Source organism: Callithrix jacchus, chromosome 7, assembly GCF_049354715.1.
Source record: "Callithrix jacchus isolate 240 chromosome 7, calJac240_pri, whole genome shotgun sequence".
Lineage (NCBI taxonomy): Eukaryota > Metazoa > Chordata > Mammalia > Primates > Cebidae > Callithrix > Callithrix jacchus.
The window spans coordinates 138,055,797-138,071,665 of record NC_133508.1 but is presented as its reverse complement, the minus strand read 5'-3'; the positions used below and the strand labels follow the sequence as shown (position 1 = coordinate 138,071,665).

The window sequence follows — 15,869 nt, the reverse complement described above, 5'->3', positions numbered from 1 at the left end:
TTTGAGTTTTAGACACTTTTGACTGCATATTTCAAAAATGGAGATTTTAAAAATAAAAATATTAGTAAATAATTTGCCCAAACTGTTCACTAGCTATCGTTGTCTACCAAATTTCTGATAATGTTATCCCATTAGACTTGGAAGTACCAACAGGGTAGACAGTAGATCTTGTTCTTCATTCATTTTCCATCATCTAGTATAGCACCTGGCTGGAGAAACAGCTCCATACATATTTTTAAATGAATGAATAAACAAAGCCTCATTAAGTATCTATCATGGCATACATCCAGGCCAAAGCCAATCATTCTCATCCTCAGAACTCTGCTTTTCTTGTTCATGTATCGCTAAGCCCTGCTGGTGCTCCTATTATTTCCTGTCCACTGTCTCCTAGATTTCCTTTCTGCTGAAATGCTTAACTCACTTCCTCATATATATTTAATGAAGTTGTCAGCAAAACCCTTTTTCATCAGTCAGCCTGGCTTGTTTGACTTATGGTCTTATTAGCATGCCTAATTCCATTTCCAGAAAACAGCTAATTAAGCTACCAAATCTGTGAGTATGGCCTGGCATCACTCCTGGCATTTAATTTGTATTTATACACCTAGAAAAAATAGTGAATCCAATCCTCATTCTGGGATTTGAGAGATACGTCAAGAGCACCAGGACTTTCTTGGGAGTTCAAGAAAAAGAAATGGAGGTGATAATCAGAGCACAAAGGAATATAAGGTCTGGCATGAGTAGCAAGAGTGTTAGGCACCCATTCACAGCAGCCCCCACCAACAAACTCATGAGCCCATCCTGAGTTCCTGTGAGAAGCCTCCATAGCACAAATCACTATAGCTCAGGAGATTACTGCATTTAAAAAAATTATTATTTAAAAAATTCTGGGGGGTATATAGTAGGTATATATATTTATGTGGTACATGAGATGTTTCATCAGAATATATAAGGGACTCAAACAACTCTACAGGAAAAAAATCCAATAATCCAATCAAACATGGGCAAAAGATTTGAACGGACATTTCTCAAAAGAAGACATAAAAATGGCAAAGAGGTTATTGCATTTTTAACAAGAGCCTTAGCATGTCATCCAGCCTCCCAGAGGCTCATGCTCATGAATGACTTTGTGATGAGATGATGAGGTGTCTTCTGGTGACTTAGAGAATAGCACTGAGCAACTTGGGGATTTCCATGCTATTCTGAGAGGAATCAAGGGTCTGGGAAGATGACACAGAACTAACGCACAGCCAGGCTAGGCCACTTTCAGGAAGCCCAGGGACCATAAGACTCCTTCTGAGGCACCTCCTGCAACTCCTCCCTACCTTACCCTCCAGGGTCCAGGGCTACCTGTGGAAGTTAAATTTCCACATCAGGCCCAAAATTCCCCAGGGAAGGCATGCAAATTAAACTCTACATGTGGTTCTCGGTTAATTCGATATATTAATGTAACACATTCAAAGTAAGATAATAAACTAACAGAATTTTCATTATGGAGTCTCAACTGCTTCCCAAGGCAGTTTTTGACAGAACTAAATGTTGAAGCAACTCTCTAAACAGCACCAGCAATTGATAGTCCTGGTAAGAAGGAAGTCAGGTGATCTTACTTTGCCTGGCAATCAGGCTGCTTTCCAGACTCTGCAGATGTGTGGCTAAGAGAATTTCACGCAACCTCTCTCAGCCTTGCTTTTTCCATCTGTAAAATGGGGATCACATAGCCCTCCTAGAGTTGTTGAGAGAGTTAATAACATGATATATATAAGACGGGCTTGTAGGAGATCAAAATATGCCTCTCCAAAATATGTCACTTTGGCATAAGAATTATTTTGAGCTGAAGGCAACTGAGAATAAACAGACACAAGAAAAGCTATCTACCCTCCTCCTATTTGCCACAAAGCAGGACATAAATTGACAAAGGTATCCCTCCTCCCCTCTCTCCCAGGGAGGACAAATTTAAACTGTTATCAGCCTGGAGATGGCAGCAAAGGAATCTATATAACAAACTTTAGGAACAAGCCTTCATCTGCTCTTAGTTAACCCTATATTTGCCATCCCACAATTTGCTTCCCTTAGAGACTCAAGATCTTTTTCCTTTGTCTATCACTAAAACTTTGGTATCGCTTTGTTAAGATTTTGTATAAACTCGAGTTCTAACCAAACTTTTGAGTTACTCATCTCTGGGTACTCCTATGTGTTATATATGTGATATACATGTTAAAAAACTGCTCTTTTCTCTTACCAGTCTGTCCTTTGTTACAGGGGCCCCGCCGAGAATTTAGAAAGGTAGACAGAAAATTATTTTTCTTTCCTTATAGGTTGCAAAGAGTAGCCACCCAATATACTATAGTTATCTGTATATTAATACTAATTTATAACATTAATTTATCTTTATTATTCCATCCCACCCTCACCGGATTCTGGGCCTTCCTCCCCTTGGTCCACATCACCACCCCTATTTTTCCAGATGTGCTCCATACGACTAAAGCCTCAACTCTGAAATCAGAACATCCTGGGTTCCAGTTCCGACTCTGCCAACTAACAGGGGTACGACTTTAAGCAGCCACGTCCCTCTTCTAAATACCGCGGAATAATAATAGAACGCATCTTAAGAGATCCTGATCGGATAATCCATAGAAATTTACCGGTTCCATGCTCAGTCAATAATAGTCATTTATTATTACTTCCTCAGTTCCTCAATTCAAATTCCTGGTATCCCAATGCTGTTGATCTACTCCAGGACTTGGAAAGAGATTACCTTTCAAACTTACAATTTACATCAAACACATAAATTGCTAACAGCTTTAACCCTAATAATAGGTTGTTAACAAGACAAGTCTCTAATTGCTGGAGATATTGTAAAACTACTCTTGAACACAGGGTTCTCTCTGGCTCTTCAGTTCCTCTCTCCACACTCCCGTGATTTAGAGTTGCTCAATAACTGCTCCAGACTTCTGAGAGGAATACAACACCCGCTCTGAACTCTCAAAGATGAAAAGCAGTATTTCCGTTCATATTCTTAAGAGAGTAGGACAGTTTGGGGTTTTTCAGCAATTATTTCCTTGATGCAATTTCTTTTTAAATTTTTCTTTCCTTCTTCTCTTAATTTTGACAATTTATCTCATTAAAGATATTTCTGTAACCCAGAATGACTATTAGCATATCTCTCTTGTGACACCTAAAGATATTGCTCAGACTCGCTTTGCACAGGTACCATAGGCCTTGTGGGAAACGAGTGTGGGAAGGCTCTAACAGGGCAGGCTAATTTGGCTGGGTAGAAACAATGACCCTCACAGCACATTTCCCCCTTAGTAAAAATTGTAACATTTGTAATGAATTAACTGGGGAATTACCTGCTACCAATTCCTCCCTCCCCTCCCCTGGACTGTTAACTCCACAATGCTGGATTTGATCGCCACAATATATCCATCCAGTACCGAGAGCCATATCATCTACTTAGTATGCACCAATAAATATTTGCTAAGCAAATTTAAAGTTTCCTATAGGAAAAGATTCTGTTTCTCTTTCCTTGGAAATAAATCCCATTTTGGGTTGGGATTTTGATAACCAGGGTTCCATAGTTCAGAACACTGAGAAAAAAAGGAATCAAATCGCCTTATTAGTGATATAACTGGATTGAAGCATGTAACTTAGATGTCGTTGCAATGGACTTCCAAGATAGACTCACCAGCACCCATCCTTCACCCAGCTGCCCAGTCAGAGACCTCCCTGACTGGTCAGGCCATACTGTACATGGCAAAAAGCAAATCAAAATAAGTCTCTCTTGTGGACAGGTGACTCTAAAAGAACATGTATTAGTCCATTCTCTCATTGCTATAAAGAAATACATGTGACTGTGTAATTTATGAGGAAAAGAGATTTAATTGGCTCATGGTTTTGAGAACTAAAAGCATATCTGCTTTTGAGAAGACCTCAGGAAGCATCTAATCATGGCAGAAGGTGAAGAGGGAGCAGGAGCAAGGGAGTGGGGAGGTGCCACACACTTTTAGACAACCACATCTCGTGAGAACAGCACCAAGGGGACGGTGCTAAACCATTCATAAGAAATCCACTCCAATGATCTCCAACACTGGGGATTACAATTCAGTATGAGATTTGGGAAGGGATATATATATACCTAAGCCATATCAGGGAGTAAAAAGAGGAGGGAGGGGCCTGGCGCGGTGGCTCAAGCCTGTAATCCCAGCACTTTGGGAGGCCGAGGCGGGTGGATCACGAGGTCGAGAAATCGAGACCATCCTGGTCAACGTGGTGAAACCCCGTCTCTACTAAAAAATACAAAAAAATAAGCTGGGCATGGTGGTGCATGCCTGTAATCCCAGCTACTCGGGAGGCTGAGGTAGGAGAATTTGCCTGAACCCAGGAGGCGGAGGTTGCGGTGAGCCGAGATCGCGCCTTTGCACTCCAGCCTGGGTAACAAGAGTGAAACTCCATCTCAAAAAAAAAAAAAAAGAGGAGGGTGGGCCAGGAGCAGTGGCTCACACCTATAATTCCAGCACTTTGGGAGGCTGAGGCAGGCAGATTGTCTGAGGTCAGGAGTTCACCAGCCTGACTAACGTGGTGAAACCCCATCTCTACTAAAAATACAAAAAAATTAGCCAGGCATGGTGGCACATGGCTGTAGTCCCAGCTACTTCAGCTACTTGGGAGGCTGAGGCAGGAGAATCGCTTCAACCTGGGAGTCGGAGGTCACAGGGAGCTAAGAGATGCCACTGCACTCCAGACTGCATGATAGAGCAAGACTCCATCTCAAAAAAAAAAAAAAAAAAGTCAATCAAGTTGCCTTCTCCCTCCCTCCATATAACGGGAGAAATGAGCTGAGGGATGGACTAAGAACAAGGCTAGAAGTGCTACATGAGGTAAAGTCTTCCCACCGCAAACATGAGGCTGTGAAATGGAGGTTCCCCTAACAAAAGTTACCAGTATATCCTTTCAGATACAGCATAATATCCCTCAGCTGTGGCCAGCCTCTGCTTTTAGCCTAATGGGTCCCAAACAAAGTTTATGATGCTCAGCCTCCAGAGAGCCAGCCAACTCAGTGTGACATGGGACCAAGAGAAGGCCCTCCAGACCTGGCCTTCCAGGCTGCCCCATAAGGGGATGGGGAGGATGATGGCCTCCAGGGAGCCATCAAGATGGAAAGGCATGCATGAGCATTCTTGGGCAGCCACATATACACAGAGCACTGAACAGTTGCTAGGCCTCTGCCCAGCCGGCTTGGGAAGTGTCCCCAGGTTCTGTGTAAATATCAATGGACCCTCTCACTGGAGCCAGTGAGAAACTGGGCACATTCCGAAGGTCAAATAACAGCTTGGGCTTGTCTGGAAATGGGACTCATCAAAAGGCACTGAGGGCAGGGGAGCAGGCAGGTCCTACACACTTTTTACTCAGCCTCCTTCTCCCCCACTGCTCTCTCATTCTCCCCCTTCCTCCTGGCACCCATCTCGCCTCCCAAATTCCCAGTGCCCTTGTACCTCATATTCTCTGGTGTCCCAGAACTGCCTCCTCTGAAGTATCTCAAAAGTCACAAATTAGGTCTTCATTTTCCCCGTGATTACTCACACCCCGCAAAGTCGGTCTCTCAGGGAAGCTAAACTACATATCAGGAAGAAAACATCTTATTGAATTAACACATACAAAGGTTCCCCTCTTTTTGTCCAAAACACAGTTTAGTAGAATTTCTCCAGGTGAGTAAATGGGGGCAGGAGAGCCTTTCCTACAGCCTTTAAGGCATAGTGGTTGTTTCTCCCTTGAAATGGTAGGAAACAGGACCATCAGTGTGCTTTCCAGGTAACCTCTCTTCAAAAGAATAAACAGAACTTCCTGTAGGTCCACCTTAGTCTTTATCTTTTAACTCTCATTGCACTGCCCTAAACTAACCATGGCCATAGAACCCCCCCAAGCCTGGCCTCCTCATGTGTCCCAACCTGAGGGCAAGGACATCCGTCACACTGGAACACCTGGGCAGGGTGGAATCCCACCTGAGAAGAGGGACTCCAGACAGCTACAGGGCACCTCCTTGTTCTACTCAGTTTATTTTTGTCCTTCCTCTGATTGACCCAGCAATTGGGTCAAATGAATTCCATGAATCCACTCCGATGCCTTCTTAGCCCAGGACCTCCATTCTCCTTAGATTGAACAATGACCTATGGGGCATACCTGACCAAGGACCCCCGTCAAGCTGGTGTCAGACACAGCCAGGAAAAACCACCCTTAGCCCCAGCCTGGTCCTCTATGGACCACACATATCAAAAAGCTGGAAAAGTGGCTGATATTTTTTAATGAGTTTTTATATAATGGCATAGTAGAAAGGGTGTGAAATTTGAAATTCTGCAAAATCTGGGCTTGAATAGTTGCTCAGTCACTTGTTAGCAGTCGGTTTTTAAAGTCTATAATGATTTAAAGCCTCTGGTTTTTTACATTAAAATAGAGTAGTGTATACCTCTCGGAACTTCTAGGATTAGAATGAAAATATGTGAAGTGACCTAGAATACAGCAGGAGTTTAAGAAATCTTAATTCATTATACTACCGAATGTCCAGGTGTCATATCACAGGAGGCTTTCCACGGTGCCATGAGAATAAGCACCAGCCGATGTGTCCCCCTTTAAACTCTGCATGCAATCTCCTCTGGCTGTAATTCCTGGGACCAATGCAGCAAGCTGCAATCCCACAGAGAACCAGCCTGGGGCTGAAGCTGATACTGAGGATGACGGAACAGAAGATGTAAAGGATCTGTCTCTCAATGGTATCATCAAGTTGAGGATAGCCACGTGCCTGGGACCTGCCTTTTTCTTCCTGTGGATTTCTTGTTATGGGATACAGTAATTTGTTATTGATTTAAGCTGCTTAGCAGGACCAGGATTGGCGTGAGATAAGTGAGGCAGGGTTGAGCAAGTGTAGGATTGAATTCTGTCTGCATTTAAAATTTTAATCTTTGGTTCATAATGGGTTTTTTGCAATAATTTTTATTTTAAAAAATACTATATCGGAATAATATTCATCTTCCTTGTTAAGTTTATTTGTGTCCCTCCTAAATTTTTTCATCCATGGCCGTCCCTCATTCACCTCATTTCAATTTTCTTTTTTTTTTTTCTCACGTGCAGCCAAATCATCCCCAGGGTGAACAAAACATGGTCAGTTCAATAAAAAATTGGTGGAAAACTAGTTATCCACGTGGGATAAATGTTAAAGTAAGAGAGTCTGACTTTAGGACAGGCCCGAGGAAGAGCCTATGGGCTCACAACACTTCCTTGTGGCAAGGGGGAAGAGCAAATTACTGAGCTGGCTACAGCTCTGCCACCAACACAGCTCATGGCCTGCTCTAACAGCACGTCTTCCGGAAGGCCATTGGAAACCTCTGCATCTTGGAACACCATGGGGAAAGGAAGCAATCTAAATGCTGGCTTTTCCCTTCCCCTCCTCACTGTCATTAGCAGAAGCCCACCTGCTGAGGCTTTAACTCCCTTGCACTTTCTGGTTATGTTCCCTGGCCCCTTGGGGAGCCACTGGGGAAGTTAGGGCCTTCCAAGCTCCCATGTGGCCTGCGTGGAAAAACTCTGCGTTTCAGTCAATGCTGCACAGGGGGCTCTTTGGTCTGTGGCATTGGGGGCCATAACTTTACGACCATGAGTGAACCATTGCCCGGGTCACTCTGTCCGGAAAGCAAGGCAGGTGACCAGGATCAGGGCAGTCGGCAGACCCAGGCAGATCTGGGGTGGTGCATAAACAGGGTCTGCTACAGATCCCCACCTCCAACTTTACACAAAAATAAATTCTGGAGAATTAAAGACCTATTTTTTTTTTAAGAAAACTAAACAATTAAAATACTAGAAAAAATAAAAGAAGATACCTTATTTGTGGGTAGGAAAGCTTTCCTAAACAAGATGCAAAAAGCAAAATCATAAACACCTTATCAATTTGATTCCACTAAGAATTACACTTTGTATAAATCAGTGGTTCTCAGCTGGGCCAATTTTGCTCCCCAGAGGATATTTGACAATACCTGGAGACATTCAGGTTGCCACACTCAGGAGGGGAGGCAGGGTCTTACTGGCATCTAACGGATAGTGGCCAAGGATGCTTCTAAAAATCCCACAATGCACAGGACAGCACCCCCACCCCCCATCAAATAATTATTTGGCTCCAAAATCAGTAGTGCCAAGTTTGAGAAACCCAATCATAGCAGTTAATAGACAAGCTAAAGACAGACAGAATTTGTTTGGCATACATATCCCAGATAAAAGAGCAGACTCCAACAGAAAGAGAAAATTAGGAATCAATAAGAAAAAACCTTAACAGAAAAATGAGATGTCATTTTTCATCTTTTCAACCAGTAGAAAAAAATTTAATCCATGACTATGAAGTGATAAGGAGAACATAGGCAAGAAGATTCCCTTATTCTGCTGGCAACAGTGTAAACAGGTGCAGTTGCCCACTATGGAAAGCTGTTTGACAGCATCTATTAAGATATGAAATGCCCATGTCCCCACAATGGCACATCAGGAAAAGTGCTGTGTGCCTCTTTAAGGTCTGCTTCTTAGAACACCGATGTGAGCTCTGTGCATTTTTCCTTTCCTAGGATGGAATCTGGAACTGCCTTCCACCCAGCTTTAGCCCTGCAGACATGACTAAAGCATGGTCTATGGCCATGTGAATGGAGCCAACTCTCTACTTCAGCTGCTCACATTGGAACTATTCCGTGAGAGAACATAAACTTCTACTTTAATCAACTATATTTGGGGGCCTCTTTGCTGAAATAGCTTTCTCTTACCCTATTAGTATTAGTACACAATTGTATTAGCACACAATTTGGTTACAGGTATACCTTGTCGTTAGAGGATTAGAACATTCCCTGTGTGGAGGGGAGAGGAGTTGAAAGTTGAGGTCATCATCAATGGCCAGTGATTTACTCAATCGAGCCTATGTAACAAAACTTCACAGAGAGCCATGAGGGCACGGTCTGGGGAATCTTCCAGGTTGCTGGCCTCACGGAGGTGCCCGGAAAGTGGCACTCCCTAAGAAGGCCTGGAAGCACCACACCCTTCCCACATACCATGCCCCACGCTTCTCCTCCATCTAGCTGCTCATCTGCACACTTCATTATGTCCTATATTAACATAACATCTGGTAAACACAAGTAAAGTGTTTCCCTGAGTTCCATGAGCCACACTAGCAAGCAATCAAACCTGGAGAGGGGGTTGCGGAAACCCCCAATTTGTAGCCAGTCAGGCAGACGTTCTGGAGGCTAGGAATTGCAATTGGCATTTTCAAGTAGCAGGTAGTCTCATAGGCTGAGCCCTTCACCTGTGGGATCTGACTCTAACTACAGGTAGACAGTGTCAGTATTGAATGACAGAACACCCAGTTGGTGTCCAGTGGAGAACTGCTTGGTGCATGGGGAGAACTATATGCACATCTGGAGTGAGGAATGAAGCAGGATGCACTGTGTTGAGTAGGACATGTTGTAAGAGTAGGAAAAACACTTTTTTTTTTCTATCCCTTACAGTAGTCAAAGAACTCTTACTGTGATGTTTTCTTTTAAATAAGAGGAAGTATTCACACAGTGTGCAATTTAAAAATTTTTAATTTAAGTTCTGGGGTACATGTGCAGAACATGCAGGTTTGTTACATGGGTATACATGTGCCATGGCGGTTTGCTACACCCATCAACCCATCATCTAGGTTTTAAGGCCCACATGCATTAGGTATTTGTCCCAATGCTCTCCCTTCTCTTATCCCCCCACCCTGCCAACAGGCCCTGGTATGTGATGTTCTTCTCCCTCTGTTCATGTGTTCTCATTGCTCAACTCCCACTTATGAGTGAGAACAAGCAGTGTTTGATTTTCTGTTCCTGTGTTAGTTTGCTTAGAATGATGGCTTCTAGCTTCATCCATGACCCTGCAAAGGACACAAACTCATTCTTTTTTATGGCTGCGTAGTATCCCATGGTGTATATGTGCCACATTTTTTTTAATCTAGCCTACCTTTGATGGGCATTTGGATTGGTTCAAAGTCTTTGCTATTGTAAATAGTGCCACAGTAAACATATGTGTGCATGTGTCTTTATAATCCTTTGGATATATACCCAGTAACGGTATTGCTGGGTCAAATGGTACTTCTGGTTCTAGATCCTTGAGAAATCACCACACTGTCTTCCACAATGGTTGAACTAATTGACACTCCCACCAACAGTGTAAAAGCATTCCTGTTTCTCCACAGCCTTGCCAGCATCTGTCTCCTGACTTTTTAATAATCACCATTCTGACTGGTGTGAGATGGTATCTCATTGTGGTTTCGTGCAATTTTTAAAACTTTTTTTAAACAATTGATGGAGGTTTTGTTGCTAAAGTGCATTCAACAAAGTACAATTAGTATGAGTCCCGTGCAAGACAACTAAGGGTGTGTGCTCTTGGTGCGCCCAGGTCAGCAGGCCTGTTTCAATGTCTGTTTGCTGTGGGACCTTCGTCCAGTCGCATCACCTCTGAGATTAAGTTTCTTCAGGTAGATAAGATAAGAGCAATCACGTCCCACTCACCTGGCTGTTGTAAGGAATAAAAGGAATAATGTATGTAAAATTCTTGGAATGGTGCTTGGCATTTTGGAAGCACATAATATGCAAAAGTAATCATTAGTAGTAGTAATATTAGTATTAGTATTAGGATATGTATGTGTAAAAAGCTCTCTGTTCTAAGAAATGCATTGGTGAAAATAAAAATGAAAAAGTTAATGAAGGAAAACATAAAGCAAAATTCAGCACCATTTAATATGCATGTATTGAGTGCCTATTACATACTAGAAATTAAGATACAAAGACGAGTAGGACCTAGTCCCCTGCTTTTAAAAAGCTCAGAGTCTAATTGTGATGATAGATAAAACTAAACCTCTAAATATGATGTAGAACCTCCAATATATGCAACAAGAGGAGTAGAACAAAGAAACTATCGATTCCTTCTTCAGTGGGTTGGAGAAACTGGACTAGGAAGGCTTCAAAGGGAAGCTGACATTAACCATGAACAGATGTCCCAGTGTTAGGAAAAGCCACGTACAAGGGCAGTTTAGGCAAAAACAGAGCCACCATGGTTTGTGGGGATCTATTAACAGATGTGAAAGCAGAAGGGATGACCAGACTCCAGAAGCCTCTGAGGCCAAAACAGGAGGAACTTTGAATACCAGAACTTCATGCTGGCAACAGTGTGTGGATATGAAGGAAGTAGGCTTAGAAACAGAAATCGGAGAAGGCGGCTGATGAACACAGCAAGAGCAAGGAGACACAGAAGAAAGGCATGTAGGAGGTAAAATCCAAAGTAATAGATGATGCATGGGACATGGGGGAAGAAAGAAAAGCAGGAGCTGAGGATGGCCAGCAGGCTTCCAGCTGGTGCAGCTGGTTGTGCCTCTAAAACAGAGAGTTCAGGAGAGAGCTGTGCAGTGGGTGGGTTCCCAAGACCGATGTAATAACAAGCCAGACAGTTCCTGTGCTGCCAGGCCTGAGGGTGTGAACGGTTGGTGTGATTGCCAGATCCTGCAGGGTAATCTGATGGGAAGGATTAGGAAGCAGCTAGTGGTGGGGAAAGGCAACTGCTATCTCTCCACGGAACCCTGGAAAATTGCATCCACCGGCAACTGATCATGTGCTTTAAATATGCCCAAGAATGGCCCAGCCCCACATCTGACTCATAATGTTTCACAAGCATTTCTATTTAAACCTTACAGGCCACAAGTGCTGCAGACACAAAGGATGGAAATATGTAATCCTGTATTAGAGTCCCTAGTATCGGTGTATTTAATCTTTAATATTTTCAATTAAATCATGAAAAAATAATTATGCGAACCATAACTTCACTATCCACAGGGAAGTGATTAGTTTCCTATCCATGAGAGGTTTGTATTGGGGCATCTAAAAGCTTTAGAAGAGGAGCTAATTTAATTTTGGTTGTCCTTTTGCTAAGACTTTTTACTCAGGGGTAATATATACAAAATAGGAAAAACATGTAAGCTCTCTAGGTCAAGAATATTAGCATGATTATTAGTAACCAGAAATGTGACTTTCATACTGTTTCACTTCTTCAGTCTCCAAAGTTCTTTCTCATGTACTATTTCATTTCTTCTTTAAGATAATACAAATAGAGCAAGAATTCCAAAAAACGAAGTAGCTAAGTTAGGATGGAAGCAACCCGTACTTTGGGAAGTCTTATCTCCAAATGTAGACATTGCTAAACTTACAATATTTTGAATCATGTAATTCTATTGCTGAAGGAAATCATTCCAGAGAACTTGGCTTGTTTGAGAGGTGAAACAATGATGTCACAGAGCAGACTGACAGCTTGGTGACACTCCCAGTTGGTCAGGAAAAGTGCAGGGCCCAGGACCCAGGACCCAGGTTTCCTCCCCTCAGTCCAGCATTCTCCCCTCCACCCCTTACTGCTTTCTTAGCTGCCACGTACTCATTTTTTGAAAAATCAGATTTCAAACTTCCAACTAAAAACTATATCTGAATTGTCATTATCCATATTTGAGCTCATCTGTCTTATTCCATCTCTCCCTAGTGAATTTAACCTCTTCGCTCTACTGTTTTTTCTCAAATTCATAAGCCTACCACCCTTAAAAAGGAAAAAAAGCATCCCTTTGATCATGCCTCCCTCTCAGGCTGCCTCCACCGCCTCTTCCCTTCAAGCTGAGCTTTTGGAGAAAATGTCTACCCTCCCAAACCCCTCTTCCTTCCCTCCCATTCATCCCTCAGCTTACTGCCATCCGCAGTCTGCAGTCTGTAGCTGCCTCTAACCAGACTGTTCTCACTGAAGCCTCAGACCTGGCACAACTCAAGGACCTTGTTCTTTTTGGACATCTGTCCTGCATGGGACGGTGTTGACCACTCCTTCCTTTTTGAAACACTCATCCCCTAACCCCTGTGATATCAGCTCCTTGGTGTTTCTTTCCTTCCTAGTCTCCCCAATTGACACTTCACTTTTAGGAGCCGGTGGGGCCATGAGGCATGGGTTGACAAATCCGGCAGGAGCAGAAGAGAGGCACGACTCTCCCAGATGTAGTTCCTCCCAAAACCATGCATCCACCACCCTAAATCAGAAATCTCATTTTCCTTCATTAAGTTATTCATCCAACAAATATTTATCAAGTACCAATCATATGCCATATAATGCACACAAGACATGGGGATACAGACATGGGAGATAAGGACTTAGCCTCTGCCTTCCGTCCGCACTGCCTTCTGTCCGCTCCTCTCTAACCCATCGACCTTATGGAAAGATGCCGCTGAGCCTGCATGCCCCTTTGATTAAACCCTCCAGGGGTTCTCTTATCAAACCCAGTGCCTCAGCATGGCATATAACCGGTACTAACCTAACTTTCCAACCAAAGCTCTTGCCACTCTCCCCAGGGAGCACTCCAGCCTCTCGGAACACCTTTGCAACTACCCCAGATGTATCTATCCTGCCCGCCTCTATACCTTTACATACGCTGTCTCCTTTCTCCAGAACATGCTTCGTTTATCTCCTTTGTGTGGAAAAATTCTCCTCATCCTCCAAACACAGCAAGAATTTCATCTCGCCTCTCACACTTTGTGGATCACCCTGCGCATTGTTCTCTCAGCTCAACGAACAAACTTTTGCTACAGCACTTAGCGCTTTGTATTGAATTGTTTTCTCACATCAGCCTTCCCAGCAGACTGTGAACTCTGAGAACAAAATAGCATATTGTTTACCTTTGTACAAGCCTCCCGCCTAGCAGAGGCTCTGCTAGAAGGTTCGCAGGCATCCACAAGAACTTTGTGAATTAATTACTCTATTCTCAGTGGTACCATGAATGCTGGGTGCTTGTGTATCCCCATCAACATTTCATATTTTCTGGGTTGATTTCATGTTCTTTACAATTGGCTACATATCATTACTTCTTTCTATTCTATTTATGTACTTCAAGTGGAAAAGACAAAACCTGACCTCTTTTCTCATCCCTGAGGCTCCTCTTTATTAAGTTGAAACTGAAAATATTAAACCACAAAAAGACTTGGTTCAAGGCCTTCCTCCTGTAGACAGCAAAGAGGTCGGATTTCCTTTCACTGGATTTGATTTATTCCTTCATAATGGAATAAAAATTAACTTCAGGGAAACAGTACATGCAGCCAGAGGTAATTCAATGACTAATGAATGAGATATTACATAACGCAACAGGCTAATTGCCTATTCTTGATTCAAAAGCACAGCCTCTATATTTTACAATGTTTAGTTTCCTCTTTGTATTTCCAATCTTGTCCCTGTTGAGGTAATTACTGCAGAGCCCTCTTGGGAAACCCTGCCTTCTGCTCATCCTATTCCTGCCCTTTTAGATGCACCACGCCCGCTCACCCCGGGCTTCACTGGGACGGAATTGAAAAAAATCACCGCACAAAAAAACGCAGGCCAATGCCCCCCTCCAGGATGCTCCCAGTCCCGCGCAGGCGGCCCTTCCAGCTCCCTCTCCCACTCGGCTTTCCAGCGTCTCCTCGCTCCCGCTTGGGGCTTGTGCCGCAGGCCCCACACTTGCTTAGTAACACGGGTGATGACTCCATTGGGACTTAGTGACCAGCACCCTTGGCGTCCCGACAACATGGGGCCTGCAGATCTGCCCTGAGCTCTCCCAGTGCAGCCGGAGGCCGGGCCTGCCCCTCGGAAAACAGCCAGGAACAGGAGCCTCAGGAAGGGGAGGGCACTGGTGGGGCACCCGCACCAGCTCACACCTGGCTTTTCTTGGGTTTTAGAGATGGGGTCTCATTAGGTTACCCAGGCTGGATTCTAACTCCTGGGCTCAAGAGGCTCTCCCACCTCAGCCTCCCGAGAGCAGCTGGGGCTACAGGCCTGGTGCCTGTCTTCCCCCGGCCCTCCTTTCTCAGCGTCCCTCTAATCTCTGCATCAGAAAGCTCTGCCCACCCCTCGCCCGGGTGCCTCCTCTCCGCCTCCCTTCCTACTGAACCTGGGCCTCCGAGAAGGACACCCTGGCCCGCCACAGAGCAGCAGGCCGGCTATGGTGCCTCTCACAGTCCCCTCCTCTCCCTCACGATTCCGCCCCACCCACCACCACAGACCGGCCTGTGAAACCCCTGTTCCGCCTGGTCCTGTGCTTGACCGCTTACCCACCCCTTGTTGTCACTTTCCCCGTGCTGCTCACCCTCATCCCTTAAAGACTTAAAGGTAGCTGGTCACTAGAAATTGTCCTCACCCCAAACTGTTTCCTGTCAGCTTTATGATTCAAAATCTGTCTGACCCACAGCTCCCCTTCCAATGTGTTTGCCAGTCATTCCCAGCCCTTCGTTCAAATTCCTTGAGACCCCCTGTCCATCGACCTGCACACTTCTTTTGCCTCCACCGCCTCCTTTACCCTAACTCGGAGTCAGTGGCCCTAACCAGAGCCACCCGCCCCTAGCGCCCTGAGTCTCCCTTCCCTCTGCTCTCAGCACTTACTCAGTTCCGCTCTGGGTCAATCAGGTGCTTGGGTTTGCGCTCACACCTCGGACAGTATCAGTGCTGCTGGAGAAAATCCAGTGCGGTGGAGCCACCTGCTTCTTTTCCTCCTCCCCTTCCCCTGGTGAGTTGGGAGGAGTACGAGGCAGGCTGAGTTCTTACTTGATGTGGCCCCAGCCCGTCCCATTCCCCATGTTTTCCTCCCGCCTTGCTGGCCGCTGCTTCTCAGCACCTTCACAGCTCCCTCCTCGGCTCTCTGGCCGCTTCCTAGAGGGGCCAGCCTTCATCCCCTCCTTATCTATCCCCTCTCCTTAAAGAATCATCTGACCGTGTGGCTTTCAACACCATCCAAATGCCGATGATTGTCAAATGTGTGTGTCTACTAGCCTGGCTCCCTCCCTGGG

General features: G+C 44.5%; 1 long non-coding RNA gene across 1 annotated transcript in view; it reads right to left on the bottom strand.

Moving 5' to 3' along the window:
* Positions 1–15,533, bottom strand: part of LOC108592679 (uncharacterized) — a 130,654-nt gene extending 115,121 nt beyond the window's left edge. The window contains exon 1 of the long non-coding RNA XR_004727128.3: positions 15,466–15,533. This is a non-coding gene — a long non-coding RNA (uncharacterized LOC108592679). The remainder of the gene's footprint in view (positions 1–15,465) is intronic.
* Between the last annotated feature and the right edge of the window lie 336 nt (positions 15,534–15,869).